Source organism: Sardina pilchardus, chromosome 10 (genome assembly GCF_963854185.1).
Source record: "Sardina pilchardus chromosome 10, fSarPil1.1, whole genome shotgun sequence".
Lineage (NCBI taxonomy): Eukaryota > Metazoa > Chordata > Actinopteri > Clupeiformes > Clupeidae > Sardina > Sardina pilchardus.
In genome coordinates, this window is record NC_085003.1 from 5213424 (window position 1) to 5227809 (window position 14386).

Below are 14386 nucleotides of genomic sequence, written 5' to 3' on the forward strand. Positions count from 1 at the left end.
GTGTGGTTAGCACGATTGGCTACAGTACTGAGCAGTGTACTGCAGTCTATGACGCCACGCAGAGTGATATTGGTTCCTGCCGACAGGGCCTGTCAAGAGATCGGGTTCCCTGTGCGATGGTTCCATACAGATAGCACAATATAAATGAGAAATCATTTATATTGTAGCCTACATAAGTCAAGTGAGACATAATATGGTTATTTAAGTGCATATTCAACTGTAATTCTTACCCTGGGATGTCTCACTTAGTGTGCATGCAGTAGATTAAAAAATTGAACTGAGAATCCTCTGACTGTATAATTGATTGATACATTGATTAGGCTAAACCTGTGTTTAACTTTTTATCCTTTTCCCTCCTAGATGGTCCATGGTGGTGAATGCTTTGCTGGGAAGAATGGCTGTCTGTCTTTCATCATCAAGTAGCCTACCCATCCTAGATCTTTACAGGGACAGGTCTGCTCAGTCAGGTTTGACACTGTTGGCCAGTTTCCCACACATTAACTAATTCTAGCTCTGGACTAAAAGTTATTTAGGTTATCTTTTAGACAAAAACTATTTTAGTTTGAGATTAGCATTAATCCATGTCAGTGGAAAACAGCCCCATGTAGGGTATTATTTTCAAAGCAGCCATTGATGTGCCCCTTTACAGAGCTTTATGCCCACATCCAGTACATATATACATGTACCCTCAATACATTAACTTTTTTTAAGACTAATGCTATGCTATGGGGCAGCTGTGGCCTACTGGTTAGGGTTCAGAGCTTGCATCTGGAGGGTTGCCGGTTCGATCCCCGGCCTATCAGTCCACAGCTGACTGCTCCCTGAGGTCTGCTGTTGGGCAGGCAGCACTGGTTATTGTGTGCTTCACCTCACTGTGTATTCACTGTGTGCTGTGTGTTCACTAATTCACAAAGTGGGATAAATGCATTTCCCTCACAGGGTCAAAAAAGTATATATACTATAATACTATGCAACATATTTTCACATTGACACATAGATGGATGAATGATTACTTAACCAACTTTTAATACACCCATGCACATGTACATTAAGGGCATGTTTCTCCTATATGGACAAGTTCTAGTCACAGACTAAACATGCATTTTCAGTGGAGATCTTTATTAGAGTTACATTTATTAGAGTTCTCTTTTAGTCCAGGACTTGTTTTAATTCATTTGTGGCCAGCAGCCCTACATGTATAACCCTGGTGATGGTAGAGGGTTTGCCATACTGCAGTAATACTGAGCATCATCATCATTCACAGCAAGGAGTATAATTTGCCATGTATGTCGAAAAAAAAAAGTATTTCGACACAAATTTCCTGTACACTAATGCAACGGAACTTGATGTACTGAAGTACATCAAGGAGTGAAAGATTTGTCCCACTACACACACACACACACACACACACACACACACACACACACACACACACACACACACACACACACACACACACATACACAAACTCACTCAGGGCTTGATTATAGTTGTGTGTCAGTGTGGTGTAAATCTGCACAGAGGAGTGAGCCACTTCTTCACTCGCGCCACACACTTACAGGCGCACACACACTCACACTCTCACTCCCTCACACAAGTTTTAAGTTTTCTTCCCCCCCTTTCAAGTGTTTTTTTTTTCTTTCTTTTTTTTCTTGAGCTTCTCAAAGTCTGGGTAACCCATATGAATGTGAGTGATTTATATGCAACACTTTAAATAAAATATCAAAGTTGTTCTTTCAGTGTGCAAAGTCAATTTATGCTCTTTCATGTCAAATAAAACTTTTTTGGGGGAAAAAAACCCTAATTTCATTGATTACTTGTAACATCCACGTAAATCGGCCGAGGATTAGAAAGCTGCTTCTCTGTGGCTTCGTTGCCTAAACACCCCACACCATTTAGTTGCTAAGCTTTGCGTTTATTTCATCCCCCCCTGCCATGCAATTAAAATACAATCCCAAAAGAGATTGCTAGCCCGAAGCCCTGCAAAAGTGATGCGCGTAGAGGACTTAGCATTAGCGCAATGGACAATTTAGCTCAAACTCCCTTAGCTCAGCTGGAGCTTTACCCCGATGACCTGGTATGGGGGGTCTTCTTAATTACTCTATTAGCATATAGGTGGACCAGCTCCAACCTGAAGTTATTAACATTTCATTTCTATCCAATTAAGGTCGAAACAGATGGAAAAGCAGTCCTAAAGTGAAAAAGGTTTGTTGAAATAAGTAGGCTATTATTTGAAGGAAAACTAAATTCTCCCACAAATGTAAAAGCTGAGGAAATGCTCAATGCCTTGGCACACGCAACGCTGGCAATATAGCATAGGCCTATCTACTTTATTATATAATATAATTAGATTGTGCCTTGCACAGTTAATGACGGTCTATGCGATTTCCTCGATGCAGTGAAAATCTACATGGGCTTTCCTGCATTGACCGGTCACGCTTACTCAGCGCGTTGGGGTATAATGAAGTATTGTTTATGCGTGTTATTGTAGATTGTAAATTGGCAGATAACATTGACGACAAGCCCGCATTAATTTTGAGCGAAATTATGTGAGCCTAATTTGTTTTAAACAAGGCTTCTTTCATGTTGTAGCTCAGACAACATGTGATGTATTTTGTAGCCTGTGATATGTTATGCATAGTTGTAAATTATCACATGTTTGGATGGACGAGTAGAAAGCTACAAAGAGTACAAGTAAATGTCCAGTTTCCTCATTTCCATTAGTTTTTTACCGATCCGTCTTCAGCGCCGCTGCGTGTGACGTCACTTTAGTTTAAAACGGGCCGCGCTTGACACAGACTGGGAGAGCAGCTAGGATCGAGCGAGGGGATCGGAGAGAGATGCTTTTTGACGCATCACACAGCCAACCAGAGTCAGCCTCTGAGCAGTGAAAGCAGATCAATACACGCCAAGTCTCGGCAAACTCGCGGGTGTCTACACATATCCACTGAGAACCTCGGTCTCCCCCTCATCTGGAGAATGACAGGGCGAATATAATAAGCTGATTGGAAGGTGGATGAGTTTACAACGCAGGTAGGCTATTATTCATGCTTCCAAACGTAGCCTAAGCTTGCCTTTCTCCCCACAACTAAAACCTCGTCTTTTGCACTTGTTCAGTCGATATGCTATCTATTTTGTTGTTTTTCCCCCGAACAAGTTGTCTAATAACGGGGGACTGGTAGACTGGTAGCCTATCAAATCATACTTTCATATCAGCCAAATACAGACAAAGCAATGCTTGTATTTTTTGGAGCAGGGTGACCATTCTTTTGAAGTGACAAGCAACTATATCGACGGTCAAATTAGCTATAGGCTATATGTATATGAAAAAAATCTAACGATTTATGCGACAGCAACAGTAATGCAGTGGGTAGCCAGTGCTTGGCAGAATTAACGTCTCGACAGCTGTTGTTTCGAGGGAAAGCTTTTGAACAATTCTCAGCGTTGTTTAATGTTGTGGTTTATCAATATTATACACTGTCATGAACAACTAGCCTATCTATAGACGACAAGGTATTGGTTTGTTGAATAGCCGAAATGTACTTAAGAGCCTGTAGAATGCAAGTGGCGCGTTCTTTAAATGTTGTCGTGTTTTGGTTTGATGTCAAGTTGAACTTAACAAGCAGCGATAATTATGCCTGAGTTTTATGGACAATCAGATAAAAGTGATTTGTATTTTGTTCATAATTTACATTAATATTACATGAGTAGAGTCAATTCATATTGTAAAGTTATTGTGTACCATATAGGCTAGGTCTGCTACTCGGAGACCCAAAGGGCCACGCGTCTGTTACAATGCCCGCTCTGTTTTCCCCCTCTGCAATGATCGATTGCCAATCAGATAACGAGGAGCTGGTCTAATTAAAAAATCTTGCGGATAAAATAGAACATTCTAACGCCTCCCCAAATTAAACCAATAGGCTCGGTGCGCATGAAATTGCAGGATATCAGTCACATCAGATAGACATGCACATCCCCATGTGCCATCATTAAGTTGCAAGTGCATTCTTAAACTAACGAGAACTTGTCATAGAGATTGTGATCTGGTAGCCCATTAGATTCAACTATGGCATAAGTTATCACTTTCCAGTTACAGAGTAGGCGGCTCAAGGGATTTAAGTAGCCTTGATGTCTGATTTGATTAAAATCTGTTTTAAAGAGTGTTAATTTTAATGATCACACTTTTCTGATGTAACGCCACTGTTTGCACAGCAATAGGCTCAACATCCTCAGGATATTTATCGGAACCGACAGGGCGGTCATACTTGCCTGTGATTAGTTGAACGGTTGTCCTTCGCGACAGAGGGCGTTGAAAATAGAGAGAAATCGCTATTGATTCACAGCGCATGAAGGCAATATCATACGTGAAGTTCTTTTACTCTGCATTTTAATTGTGTTGTCGCTAGGTGGCTCTGTTGAGCAAGGCATAGGCATATTGCCAGATCTGTAGAATTGAACCAACATTCTCATTGGGTTTGTTTGCTTAATTAAGATATTCTCTATGGTGCTGATTGAAACAGAATGACTTAAATATGAAAAAAAAAAAAAAAAAAAAAATCACAGTGGGTATATAGAACTGATAATGCCGAGAGACAATGAATTGTCCGCATGAACAAGCTTTGTGAAATGGCTTTGTGTGTGTGTGTGTGTTCACTCATGTATGTTTCTGAGGCGCCTGCTGTTTCTGTGTTCAGTGTGCGTTGGTGTTGGAGTACAGCTATCGTCATGAGGTAGAAGGGCTGGTAACAGGCAGAGGGCAGGCTTTAAGGCATGTCAATAGACCAGTGATATCATTACCACCTTTGTCGATGCATGGAGTTTTAATGAGTGCTTGTTGTCTGTATAGAATGTCCTTGGAGGTCAACTGCTCATGGAGAGAATGCAGGGAGAAATATAATGAGGTGTGTAGTGTTGCTATGCTTAAAACAGGGAATCAATCTGTTAGGGCATGGGTTTGATTCTATGGTTCAGCACTCACTGATAAAAGTGTATACCATACATATGCTGTCAGCTGCTTTGGAGAAAAGCTAGTGTTAAAAATGAATTTAATAGAAGTATACATTCACCCCCAAACTTCTAGCTTAAATCAACTTGACAGTTTACAACAAGTTACATCAGTGGATGGTAATGATTGAGTCAACAGGGTTCCCCATGTACTACCTTCCATGTCCGTTTTTACGATAATTGAGTGTGTGAACTGTTTTCCTCCTCATCCGTTAACAATAACAATAATAATATTGCTAGTAATAATTCATAGCCAAAACACATCGGCCATGATAACTCCAAATGTGAAATTGGTCCTCACAGAGTCATGAATTTTGCAATTTGCTCAGCCGGCAATGGCTCAGCCACTCTCCAGTAATGCAAAGCGTACTACATGCTGTCCATAAGCCCTGCCTGATGAGCCTGGCTGGACTAAGCATTAGTTTGGATGTGAATGGATTGCACACTGCAGCCCTTCGGGTAAAAAACAGACATTAAAAAACCCCTGCTTGCTCTCCTTGCATAGTTTAGCACGCTGAAGACTGTGTATTCGAGTGCTTTGTGGGCATTGCCCTGCGGAGGGACGCAAGTCAGCGGAAGGTAAACAAGGCAGAAAAACACTGACCTTGCTCTTAGACAAAGTGCAAAGGCTACACTGTTTACTTGGACGAAGGCTCCCTATTCTGTCATTTAATCGTGCTTATTTTTTATTTGTGTGTGAGTGTATGTGTTTGTGTGTGTGAATGAGAGAGTGTGTGTGTGTGTGTGTGTGTGTGTGTGTGTGGAGTGGGTGGGTCATGTGCATCCATGCATGCCGTGCATGTGTTGCCAGGCAGACTGCATTATAGCAATTTGTCAAAAAGTCATTTGTCATAACTGTACTTTGCCAATGCAGTAAAGTAGCTTTTGTTTTCGGTCCCGAAGAGCTAAGCTTTTAGTCTAATTAAACAGCTTCCTTGTTGGGTATATGGTCATCAAGTGGCATCTCACTAAAGTCTCTTGAGCGAATGGTTATTCCCTCAGAATATTAGATCAATCAGTTTTTATGGTTGTTTTGTTAATTGCATGTTATTATATAGTTTTTTCCCTCAACTTGAGCATGAATGACATTTTTGATATATCCCGTAGCAGCAAGCCATAAAAGAATAAAGTGCTACGATGTCTTCATGTCACTTGGACTCTTGTTGAGCACCCTTAACGTGTCATTCGTCGTGGCTTCAAAGCTCTAATTCAAAGTGCTGTTTGTGGACGCCCTTCTTAATATTTTTTTTTTTCGTTTACGGAGACGTGAAGGGCGCGACCTCGTCGGCGCGTTGCGTTTGGACAGGGGGGTATTATCTTCAAAACCTAAATCCCCCACAATCCTCGGCGGACGGAAAGGATGAAGGGGCGGCGCGCTGCTCTGCTTGACTCACAGCGGCCACCGAGTGTCCAGCTGCCCACGCTCCTCTGTGCACCCTCAAAGACGATTCATGTTGACAGACCATAATGAGAAAGAAGTCAAAGGCTGTTTTTTTTTTTTTTTTTTTTAGTTTTAGTTTAGTTTGCCAGCCAGTCATTCTTTCCTCCGCCCCCCAACCCCTCCCTCCTCTTCCTCCCAAGGGGTGGAGGGGGAAATGTTGTTCCCTGTTTTTCGTGTGCCGTATACAATCCGCCTGCAGTGGTGCCAGTTCACAGTCTAGTAAACCCTTTCAGTTGGAAATCCTGATGTTTGCCTCAATCAATACACTTAATTAGTGCTGATTAATGAAGAAGCTCTTGCTGTCGACTGCTGACGACGGGTGGAATTCCCAAGGACAAAACGGATTGGTATTCACATCAACAGCACAGGCCAAGCTTCAAATTCCCCTCCAAAACTTTCTGTGTGGAGTTGAGCATTTATGAGTCGTGTTTGTGCTTTGCTGAAATGATCAGACGCAGATGTTTAAATGTATAATTGAGCGTATGTTTATTTGTGGATAAGCAGCATGCGCGACTGTGTGCTCGCTTAAATATGTGTGTTTGCCTTCTGCTGCTGTTTTGCTCAGAGCTCTGCAATTGCAGGTGAGGCTGAGATATGATATGATTGTTGTCATAACATACACTGCGCATTTACTGTTGAATGTCAGAGAGAGGAGACACATAGTATGGTAAGACCTCAGGTAAAATACAAACATAGAATAGACTAGCCCAAACTTTGGTGCTGTTTAACTGCACGATTGAAGCAGCATTTTATTATCAGCCTGGTAAGGAAGAATCAAGAGGGAAGAAAATCTAAAACTGCAGAAGCATTCAATGAACCTGAAGCCTCTCTCTCTCTCTCACTCTCTCTCCTTCTCAGTGGCTCATAATGTTTTGATTCCTAGCATTAGTACTGGGAGGGTGTGAAACAGTACTTCAGCTCCGAGCCCAGAAACATCTGTGAGGGAAGATGCTCGCGGAGACGAGCTGAGCTGAGCTGAGCGGTGTGGGAGCGGAGAGGAGCGCAACGGAGGAGAGGAGGAGGAGGAGGAAGAGGGGGGTAGTTTAGCAGAGCATCTGTGTCTGCGTTCTGGCCCCGGCCCAGATCGGCGTGATGGAGAGCGTCAGATTTCACACTGGCCGGCGCGGGCCGCTGCTCATGCTGCCGACGCCACCGCAGGGATCCTGCCGACGCCACCGCAGGGATCCCGTCCAGCAGGCCTCGCTCTCCTCGCTCGCTCTCCTCGCCTCGTCTCGCCTGGCCACTCCACTCCACTCCACTCCACTCCACGGCACTTTGAAAGACTGACAATGTCATAATTGATTTAGTTGGTTGTTTAAATAATTGACTGGAGGAAAAGTTCCTTGAGAGCTACGCAGCCATAAAAATGTGGGAGAGGGAGAGAGGGAATGAGATGAAGAGCTAGAGACCGAGGGAGAGGGAGGGAGAGAATGCAATCTAGAGAGTGGAAGAACAAGAGAGAAAGAGAATTCAATGAAGGGAGAGCGAGAAAAAGAATTACATGAGGAGAGATGGAGCTAGCAGTGAGATGGGGGAGGGTGGTGGGGGGGGGGAGTAAATGCAAGAAGGAAAGAGAATGAAATGAGAGGGAGGGAGAGAAAGAGCGAGCGAGCCAGGAGAGGGCTGGCAAGAATGCAATGTCAGACAATGGGCGGTCTGAGGTGTTCAGTGTTTGTTCAGGGGCCTGTAAATTATGCCTGCGTTAGGGCTTTGTTGGCCCTCAGATTTATCTGCAAAGCAGCCAATTACGGCTCCTGGGCCCCCGTATAAGAGTAATAGATCCAGCAGGGCGGCCGGGGGGGCAGGACTGGACACCCGCACCCTCCCTGAGCCAAGCACGTCTAGGCTGACGGGGGAAGACGAGTCGGACTCGGAACACAACACAGCGCTGCAGGTTCCTGGCCATCTTAGAGGCCACTGGTGAATTGTCAGTGAAGATTAATTGTGTTGTAAGGGATTGTGGTTTTCTTTGTTGAAGCTGTGTGTGTGTGTGTGTGCGTGTGTTTTCTGTTGATGCAAGAACATCAGTGTATTCAGTACACACTACAGCTACGATTCGCAGACAGTTTTTGAGGGGAAACTTAAGTGCGGTTTTAATAATACCCAGGCTTTTCTGAAGGTTATAACTTATGCTTAATAGATGGCACTAAACACCATGCATGATATGCATGCAGAATGTATGGAGCACTCAGTGTATTGGAGTGGTGTGTGTGTGTGTGTGTGTGTGTGTGTGTGTGTGTGTGTGTGTGTGTGTGTGTGTGTGTGTGTGTGTGTGTGTGTGTGTGCGCCCCTCTGCATGTAGTTGCTGATATGGGTTTAGTGGTCTGCTAAGGACAAGGAAGAAAAGGCATTTTGTGTATGCAAGTAAATTTATGGATTCTTATCTGATGTCGGCAGTGGACAGTTTTTGACTGTTAAGTACATGGATAGATAGTTAGTTCCCATTGGATGCACTCCCCATCAGAGAGCCCCTGATGAAATTGCAAACCCTGACCTTTATTCTGCAAATGAAGCTGTTTTCTCAATGAGCTGACGGATAGATGCTGTTATTTTAGCAAAAAGGCACTGAACATTATACATAGTGCAAATACCCTCGAGCCATGGCAGCTGCATTAGAAAATGTTAATGAAAAATGCGAGCGGGCCCAGTGAACTTTGTTAAGTAAGTTCAGCCTCCATTTTGGCAAACCTTGATCTGATTTACATTTTTTCATCTCCAGAGATGGAGAGAGGAATTAAAATGAGTTTGTGTGTCCTCCCCCAAATTCGTCTCTCTTATTTTCTCTCTTTCTTATACTCTCTCACTGTGTCTCTCTTTCTTTCTTTCTTTGTTCAATTTCAGTTTAATTCAGTTTAATGCATACCTGCCAACGCTCCCATTTTTCCTGGGTTTCTCCCATATATTTCAGGGTAATATCTCAGCGCCCTCTCAAAGCCCCAAATAAGGAAGCAAGTGTAGCAAGCATCAGGCTAGTGGAATAGTCTACTCCAGAGTGAGTAACACATCACAAACACATCACATCCGTAGTGATTAACACATCACAAACTGTTATTATTGAGTGTTGCTGATACACAATTGGCAACTCGTATCCTCGGAGCATAATCTGACAGCAGTTTTGGAGGTAGGCTACAGGAAGCAGGTGGATACATAACTGTCATATGTATCTCTCTCGGTAAGGTTAAAGCAGTGATTAAAATGCAGACATGCCAGGAATAAATAATAATATTTTTTGCATCACAAATATTTAATTATGTTTTTATTGCTATTCAGCAGATGCCTTATCAAATATACGATGTATGAATCATGACAAATGAGCAAGAACATGAAGATAGCTAAAGTAAAAGGATGTTAACACTGCAACACTGCTTCTATTTTAAAAAAAAGAGAAAAATTCGCAGATAGAAAGGACAGAAGGGTGTCACATTTTTTGTTGTTGATGACTGTTCTGTAGTGGTATGGTGATGTGTTTCTCTGCACCTAACTTTTATAATATTTGTGAGTTTCCCTTCATTTGTTGGACTCTGGGCAAATATTGCTAGCCTTTGTGAAAAGATCACCTCTGGGGTCAGTATATTGAGAGGAGCTCGGCACGCGGAGCACTCGCCGTGGAAATGCAGCTCGGTATTGCTCTCTCGTGTCTATAAAAATGTTGAAGGATTTGCTTTTGATAAAAGTTTAATGGAGTCTCCTCACACATTTCAAATGAGCCCTCCATGTTTTTCCTATTTCTGGGAGGATGAGTTCTGGTTTAGAAAATACTTTCCAGTAATTCCAAAATTTGTGTCCACCCCCATTAGGTTTTATTGTGGCTTCAGAATGACTTTTGTACGTGCACTGTAATGAGGATATTGTTGGTGCATGGGAAAGGTATTTTTTACGCTATATAAATTAGCGACCTTCTGCATTAACTGTTCGTAGCGAGTGGAAGCAGCTTACTCTACTACTCCTCCTGAAATGCATTTTGATTATAATATAGTGACGTTGCTGACTATCTCGATCTCAGAAACGGTTTTGGTATTGCACTAACTACTGCACTTTTGATCTTATAGGACCTACTTTCTCACACACACTCTCTCACTCTCTTTTTCACCTGGTCTCTTAGAGTTATGTTTGGTTGAGTCATATTTGGTTGTGCAGTGCAGTGGTAGTGCAGTGCCTAGCATGGAGTAACTTGAGAAGGTTTAGGTTCAATTCCCGGCTTCTACCATTGTGCCCTTGAGCAAGGCACTTAACCCCGAGTTGTTCCAGGGACAATGTAGTCCCTTGTAGTCCCTCGTAGTTGACATACGTCAGGCACTTAGGATGAAACGTGTCTGCTAAATTGAATATATGTAAGTGTGTCTTTTCTTCGACTGTTCTTTTGCACACCTTACTTTTATGCCTTGAGTGTTGTCAGTTGGAGAAAGTGACATTCCCAAGTCTGTGACCTGAGACTTTGTAGAGAATATTCACAGATGTTTGCTCCATTTTTAATCAATAAGTAACCAAGAGGTCATTGTTTACATCACTTCTGGGAGCCAGTGTCCCCAATCTAATTTAGCTGAACATATAAAAAACAGTCTTTAAGCTATGTTGTGGCAGACATATTGTAAAATTTAATTAAAGTCAGGCTGGCTGCCGTCTTTTTTTTTTGTTCTCTTGAAATAACCCCATTAATATTTTATTAGTGGCTAATAGCGGAGCAGATAAATCCAACAGAGATTGTTTGCCACATAATTAATAGAAACGCTGAGGCGAACATGGGTGTCGCTGCGCACCTCCCAACACCTGCAGTGAGATGGATTAGCAGAGGCTCCCGGCTCAGGGGCTGAGAGGAGAGGCGTGGAGAGGAGATGGAGGGACAAGATTGGCAGAGCAGAGGACCTTTGGCTGTCCCCCCCAAAGTCTTTTTAGGGCACCTCTTGTATGGACAGTTGTATGGCACAGTTTCTGCAGTGTACAGTGTTGAATAGCACCCCCCCCCCCCCCCCCCCCTTCCGTCCCCTTCTCCAGCCTTCCACCCCCTCGATTAATGCACTCATCAGTTCTTTTCTCCTTTTGGCTGCTAATGACAGGATCACCGCTCCCCTCCCCGTCCACCCCAACCTCAGCTCCCCCGGGGGAATCGGGCGACTTTTTTCAGATACTGCTGATGTCTACTGTTGCTGCTTACAAATGCCACTTTATTTCCATCAGAGGAGTATTAGCATGAAGGCCCCCTTCACACACTCAGACACACACACACACACACACACACACACACACACACACACACACTGACGCACACACACACACACACACACACACACACACACACACACACACACACAGGCACAGGCACACACATAGGCACGCACGCATATACACACATACGCACACACACACACACACACATACACACACACACGCGCACACTTTGCGAACATGCACACACACAGGCACACACACACCCACACCCTCAGATCAGTCGGCCCAGGAGAGCTGCCTTTACAGAGAGCTTAGTCAAAGGCATCCAAGCGCGGCGGATCACCGAGAGGATGCAGTTTGGAGCTGCATTAACAAAATCGGAAATAAATCATGAGTTCCCGAATTAAATTGGGAAATGCCTCCGTGTCTCTTCAGTGGGCTTCCACCAGCCCAACCTATAGCTTATCTCTGACTAGCGACTCACTGAGCTACAGTGGAGTTTTCAGATAGTCGCTACTGCTCGTCTACTGGAGCGTGGCGTGTATACAATCACGAGTCCCCCGGTAGCAGTTGTCCACCATTCACTCAGAGCAGAGTGCCCTGGAACGGGCAGCAGAGCTGATAGGTTGTGTGCGGTTCTCCACTTGAACCTCTGAAACGGCAGGAGAACGAGAGGTAAGTTAAACTGCCACGCGTCCTCCAGTGCCCGTAGATCACTCACTCACTCGCGCTCCCTCTGTGCTCGTGTCCATTATAAAAACTGATGTCCTGGGATTTCTTACCCTGTTGAATAAACACACCATGAAAAGAGACTCTCTCTCTCTCTCTCTCTCTCTCCCTCCCTCCCTCTCACTCTCTTTCTCTCTCTCTCTCTCTCGCTCACACTATAAAAGCTCTCTCTCTCTCTCTCTCTCTCTCTCTCCCGCTCTATGCCTGGTGCATTACTGTAGCCGTAACTCAAAGCCCAGCCTGCGAGCGTGACACGGTCACCAGGGCTGTGGCTTTCAGAGCCACTACTGCGTCGTCGCTGCCGCCCCTGCCTGCCACCGCTGCTGCCGCTGATACGGGTGGATGTGGCCCTATCGCGCCGGCGCACCCAGCTAAATCAACACTTCATTACATTAGCGCACCCCATTATCTGTGTGCCCAGGGCCCTCGGGAGACAAATGGGGGACGCAGGGATTTCATCAGAGAGCACTCGCGCTGACGACGGCCTCTGTGCTGCTCGCCTGGCCCCGTTAAAGTTCATCAACATCGTGGTGTTGAAGCTGTGTACTCTGGAGTCACAAATGTGGACATGTGTAAACAAACAAACACACGCACACACACATACCTTGACTGCTGTGTTTGGTAATAAGGGTGTGTGTACGAATGAGGCTTGTTTTCACTAAAGGCTCAAGAGCGAGTCGAGTCGGCTGGGAGTGGCGGTGTTGTTTTGGCTGGCGTCTGTCCCGCGTTAGGTGCACGTCTATAGGCTTAGCCGTGTGTTATGATCCCCTCTCTCTCTCTTGGCTCTGAGTGGAGAACGGGAGTGCTGATGTCTTTATCGCAGCGGAGGGGAGACATTAGTCATTCTGAGCCAGCCTCAGTACTGTGAGAGCTCTCTCTCTCTCTCTCTTTCTCTCTCTCTCTCTCTCTCTTTCTCTCTTTCTCTCTCTCTCTGTCTCTCTCTCGTGGTTAATATTCTCTCCTGGAGAACATAGCAGTCCTTCAGCCAGAGAGGCTGGTTTTGACATGGAAGGGAGGGCATCTCCTTCAGTAGTGGTGGTGTCGAGACGAGAGCTTAATTTCCCACACATAAACTTTGACAGCATGCTGAAGCGGGGGATAGGTGTGGGTGTGTGTGTGTGTGTGTGTGGATCACCTGGGTGGAAATTGGTTTTTGTGTTTGCTGTCTGTCCCGGGGCCGACTAAGGAGTGAGGATGGTGAGTGGAACAAATGGTGCGCATGCACACACACACACACACACACACACACACACACACACACACACACAGACACAGACACAGAGAGAGATCTGTGTGTGAGAGAGAGAAAAGCTGAACAGACATGAGTATCTGTCACAGACACCGCGTCTGAGGAGGAGAGAGTTTGAGCAAGCTGCCCCAAGTAGAGTGCTGAGCTCTGGGTAGCATTTGGTCCAGAGCTGGCCTTGGACAGGACTTATAATCTATGACAGACGCTTTATAGTTTATGAATAAAGTATACAGTGCAGTGAGCATAAATAAAGTCGAATGGTTTTTTAATGTCGTTTAGTTTTGTCATTGTCAGTGTCATGTGAGGCCAAGGCCTTTTCCAATAGCCTGGTGGTGTAATCATGCTCAAATCCTATTGAATTGAGGCTGCCCCGTGCCCACTCTCTTTTTGAGGATTGTCTCCAGTCGTTGCATGCTAATGAGTGTAGACCTCGGGTTCATTTTGACACCATTGCACCAGCCTTTTACCAATCGGCTCCGACCACTATAGGACTGTTAGACTTCCCCTGATGGTGTCAATTGAGCTGATACATTAACGTCTTCACAAAGCCCCTTGGCAGTAAGGTCAAGTCCATCCTTTGGCTCTCGGGTTTTAAAAATGAACGGAATGTTAATGTCATAGAATTCGAACAGTCCGGGCACATCAAGCGCAGTGATGACCGGCAGTGAAGGGTTGGAGCGAGGTTGTGTTAGGATAGCCTTGCTATAGAATGCTCCTTGTCTAGTCAGACCAATGAGATGTTAATTATTCATTTGCCTGAATCTTAATGTTGGATAAAGCCAATAAAGTCATCACTA

General features: G+C 44.5%; 1 non-coding gene across 1 annotated transcript; it reads left to right on the plus strand.

Moving 5' to 3' along the window:
• On the plus strand, positions 1 to 131 carry LOC134094816 (small Cajal body-specific RNA 14). The gene has a single exon (XR_009940533.1). It is a non-coding gene; the product is annotated as a small Cajal body-specific RNA 14 (non-coding RNA).
• Positions 132 to 14386: the final 14255 nt, after the last annotated feature.